This window comes from Penaeus monodon, chromosome 10 (genome assembly GCF_015228065.2).
Source record: "Penaeus monodon isolate SGIC_2016 chromosome 10, NSTDA_Pmon_1, whole genome shotgun sequence".
NCBI classification, from domain to species: domain Eukaryota; kingdom Metazoa; phylum Arthropoda; class Malacostraca; order Decapoda; family Penaeidae; genus Penaeus; species Penaeus monodon.
In genome coordinates, this window is record NC_051395.1 from 24,501,489 (window position 1) to 24,506,541 (window position 5,053).

A 5,053-nucleotide genomic window follows, 5' to 3' on the forward strand; every position below is an offset into this window, starting at 1 on the left:
TCTCTCTCTCTCTCTCTCTTTCTCTCTCTTCTTCTCTCCTCTCTTTCTCTCTTTCTTTCTTCTCTCTCTGTCCTTCTCTCTTCGTTTTCTCTCTCTCTCTCTCTCTTCCCCTTCTCTCCCCCTTCTTTTTCTTCTTCTTTCCTTTTCTTTCTTTCTTTTCCCTTTCCCCTCCTCCCCTTTCCCCTCTCCTCCTCTCCTCTCTCTCTCTCTCTCTTCCTCTCTCTCTCTCCTCCTCCCTCCGCTCCTCTCTTCTCTTTTTCCTCTCTTCTCTCTTCTCTTTCTCTCTCTCCTCTTCTCTCTCCCTCTCTCTCTACCCTTTTCTCTCTTCTCTTTTCCTCCTTCCTTTTTTCCCCCCCTTCCTCTCTTTTCCTCCTCTCTCTCTTTTCCTCCTTTCTCTCTCTTCTCTCTCTCTGTCTCTGTCTCACTCTCTGTCTCTGTCTCACTCTCTGTCTCTCTCTCACTCTCTGTCTCTCTCTCACACTCTCTCTCTCTCTCTCTCTCTATCTCTTTCTCTTTCTTTTTTTCTTTATCTTTCTCATTGTCTTTCCTTCTCTTTCACAGTCTATCAGTCAGTTACTGTATTTTACCAAGATCTAATAAAGTGATCCATGTTTTAGGTTTTGCAACAGGAGAAACGATTTCGGTACGACCCAGCAAGATTGTGGCCGGCCATGAGGCGGACAAAACCAATGCTTGGTTACAGGCTCTTGGGAAGGCGATATCACAAAATGTAAGGTCAAAATCTATAAAGATATATATTGTTTTGAAATTTGGATGGGATGCATAGAAAAGGTTGCATTTGAACATGAGAAAGAAAAAGAAATTGGTCACTTGATGTCATAGGATACCATGAGAGCAAGGTTTCAAAATTTAAAGCAAATATAAAGAGAAGAAAAGAGGTTGAGAGAAAATAGATTACAGATAAAAGAGATATAGTAAGGCAATAAGCAGGTTGATAAGACTACAGTATATCATAGAAAATGTTAGCATCTTAAGTTTCTCCTTATACAAAATCTTACTGCTAGTACTTCAATATGAAATTGAAAGCAATATCTTTATTCAAATAATAATTCATATACAAACACATTTCACATCCATTTGTCAAATTTGTGATTCACACCTTTATGAATATCTGCACCAATTCCAGATTGACTCGTCCCAGGCAGTAGAGCAAGTTCTTAGTGGAGCCAAGGCAGAAAAAACCAAAAAAGTGGATAAGAAGTCCGACAAGAAGCCCGATAAAGAGAAATCTGACAAGAAATCGGATAAGTCTAAGAAAGAGGTTTGTAGGAGGCCGAGATTTTTTAACCAGTGTATTTGGTGTGTTTCATTGTTGTTCGTGTTCACAATGAAGTTTAGGTGTTTGGTGTGTAAAACCCCTAGGTGAACTGGATCACAAAGAGGGAGAAGAGTAAACGCTCTTTATTTTATTGTTTTGTTGGTCTAGGTATTGTTATTGTTACTAGTATTATTATTATTAGTAGTAGTAGTAATGTCATTGTTATTACTATTGTTATTATTATTATTATTATTATTATTATTATTATTAGTGTTATCAATACTGTTTATATATTGTTATTTTTATTGTTATTATTATTATTATTATTATTTATTATGATAATTATTATTGTTTATTATTAGTCTATACTATTATTACTATTACACCATCAGTGTAAATATTATCAATATTATTGTTATAATGATTATTATTATTATAGATATTGTTATTGTTGTTGTTATTATTAATATTAGTAGTAGTAGTAGTAGTAGTAGTAGTAGTAGTTTTAGTATTAGTATTAGTATTGCTATTATTATTATTGTTGTTGTTATTATTATTATTTTTTTTTTTTCTTTAATCATTTTTATTATTATTAGCATTGTTATTGTTGTTACTGTTATTTTCATTATCATTGTTATTATTATTATTATTATTATTATTATTATTATTATATTATTGTTTTTTATTATTTCTATCATTGTGGTTATTATTATTGTTATAAATATTTATGTTATTAATATTACCATCAGTGTTATTATTATTGTTATTGCTATTATTGTTATTATTGTTTAGGAATGCCTAATGGTTTTTATTGTTTGGGTGCAGGATTTGCATTTACCAACAAAATGGGCAATCTTTTTCCCTTCTAATAGAAGTGGAAAATATATTAATTTCAGCTTTTCACATAACAAAGATTAAACAGTAGAAAGACATAGTAAATTGTTTTTAGGTTTGAAAGATTTATATATACATAAACTATTTCATCTTGTTCTCTGTTTTTTTTACTCTCTTTTATGTGATGTATCAATTTATTTTATTTGTTTTTTTATTAATTCAGAGGAGGGTGAGTATTGGGCCACCAGTGAGTTATTTCTTATTGATCGCTGTTGCAATGTCGGAGGATTGCAGAATGGCCAGTAATTCAGTCATCAGTGGCATGTGATTGCAGAAGAGCATTTGTTGATTAACCATTTTCATATTGCTGAGTTTTGACTTGTTTTATTGAATGTGCAAATGTATATTGTTATTTCTTTTTCTAATGAGGATGATATTATTAAATTTTTTTCCCTTTTCCAATATCTGATTATTCACAAAGCTAAAGGTCTTGTTGTATTTTATTCTTCTATATTTTATCCTCCAAAAGGGAGGACCTAAGTTTTCCTTCTTTCTTGTTTTCTTTTTCTTTTTTCTTTAAGTGTACTTGCATGAAAAGGGCTTATCCACTACAGCCACTGCTCGCTGCAGATATCTTTTTGAGATACTTTATAATTAAGATAAGGAATCAGAGTTTAACCAGTCATTTACTAGATCTAAATTACCCAACCAAATTTATCCTTCTAACCTGATGCTGGAAGATGTATTCCATCTGATCAAAAGTTGGTATACGTCATAGGAGATCATCATTTGTCCTGCAATGGTTTGCATGCATTTTAGATGTATGGTTAGGCAGAGATGTGTTGAATGAATCCTATTTACTTGCATTTAATACACCTAGTTGCTTTCACTTTTATGGGTTTGTGAACTTTTGGACTGTGGAACATCTGCTCATGTTATGTCTTGAAATTGGAATGTACTGAAGGCTGTTAATCGTGTCTTTAGAGGGGTGTGTTTATATAAAGGTGGACTTAAGGGTAAAGGAAAATTAATTGGTATAAAGATAAATCATATTTATATTTCCGTTTTTTTTATATTTTTTTTCCTAAAGGGAATTAATATTTCCAAAAAGGGTGATCTCGTGCAAATTAACTGTCAATTTTATTTACATATAATGTTTATTCACTAAGGAGTCATGTGATAGGCCTTACTGATCTGTTTACTACATTCTTTGAATTTATTTGGGAAAAAAATTCTGATACTGTTATTCCATTATTGATTTATTATTCACATTAACCATATCATTGTTATGTTGTAAAAGTGATAAAAGTAATAGGTATTAAAACTTTTCTTTCTGAAAAGTCAAAGAATGTAGTAAACAAGAAGGATCAGGGAGCCAAGTAATTGACTCCTTGGTGACAAAGCACTTTGGGAACCACTTATATTGTGTGGACAGTGGATGTCTAAATGCACTCCAGCAGTTAATGTGGATAGAGAGTGTGGCTGCCTCTCAATTCTGTTCCAACAGCACATAATGCAGTCCTACATTGCACATCCATGTATTTGATCCAAGCTTTTTGTATGTGCCATGTGAATTAAGCGATTATATATGCACTAGCCGGAGAACATAATTGTAAGTGGTTTGGTATTATAGATTGTTTAGAATAGAACTTTTGTCCCTCAATCTCATTCTTCTACTTGTTCTTTCTTTTCACCATTTCTTTTATGCTCTTACATTCTCTTATTCCTGAACATCTCTGCTATATGATAATTAATTTCCCCCCTTTTTACAGAACATTACTCTCTAAATGTTGCAGTGCCTGATACACAAGGTACTTTTTTTATCCTGATCTCCACAGAAATTTTGAAGACTTATAAAATGCTTCAGTTATATATGTTTTAATGTAGAAGATAGACTGCTTTATGTATAGGCATTGTTGCTTGGTGTTAATTAGTGCTCAGGTTTTTAACATTTCTTTTGCAGTTTCCAGCAGGCTAAATAGTTAGTTAGATCATTGCTGTTGAAAAGTTAAAGCTTCAGTAGTTATTATCTCAGAAGGCTTGAGTAAGTATTGTGTCCAAAGGTACACTGCTTTAATACTGAATTCATGAATGCTGATGGCAACTCATGTCCAGGCACTAATTCATTGGTGCATTTTGCTGCAGCATAAAATCATGCCTTGTCTTTTTTTTCTATCAGTATGTTTTCGGTTCTTATTGGAGAAACATCTGCTCAGGTTCTTAGAGCCTCAGTCAATATTTTTCACTTCTCAGACGTAAAATTTTGTTCTTCAAAAGTTTTTGTTATGTGATTGCTATCGTTATTGGAGTTCATGGTGTGTCCATATATCCTGTGGCATGAAAAAGCCAGATGCATATTGAAGGTGAATGTAATACAGTATCATCTGGGGTAATAAATATATGTAATAGATCTAGTTAATCATACATTTCTTTATTTTTAAGAATTTTATACAGTTTATATATTTCCCTTTCTTCTTTCATCAGATTTATTTAGCATGTTTAGATTTATATATTCTTCTCTTTTTAATACAGTGAATTTATTCAGATATAAATAAAACTTAGTTATGGTATTTTGCTTCTTATTCCTTAGTGTAGTTAATAGATTATTAAGCACTTTGAATACTTCATAGTAACTCTTGTTGGTTGAGATATTAGTTTTCTTAGTTCCGTAAAGTTGTAGCATAGTCTTCTTAAAACTACAGATAAGCATGTGGTTGCAGCATAAGAATCTTTTTATAGGCCAGATCATCCAGTTCATTTACCCACTAAGTATGGTACTAGACTCCATTCAAATTCTACTATGGCTTATGCTCTTTCTCCTTTCTAGGTAGCATCAAACAATCGCAGTCTCAAAGACAAAGACCCTAAACCAACCAGAAATCCCAAACCAACCACCAAAGACCCCAACACCCCAAAACTCCCCTGCTGCCCAAAGCCTGA

At 32.6% G+C, this 5,053-nt stretch overlaps 1 protein-coding gene across 1 annotated transcript in view; it reads left to right on the forward strand.

Annotated features, from left to right (window-relative positions):
* The first annotated feature begins 623 nt into the window (after window positions 1-623).
* Window positions 624-5,053, forward strand: part of LOC119577952 (TRAF3-interacting protein 1-like) — a 26,541-nt gene continuing 22,111 nt past the window's right edge. The window contains exons 1-2 of the mRNA XM_037925646.1: window positions 624-730; window positions 1,148-1,282. The gene's annotated coding sequence lies outside the window, so the exon portion shown is untranslated. The remainder of the gene's footprint in view (window positions 731-1,147; window positions 1,283-5,053) is intronic.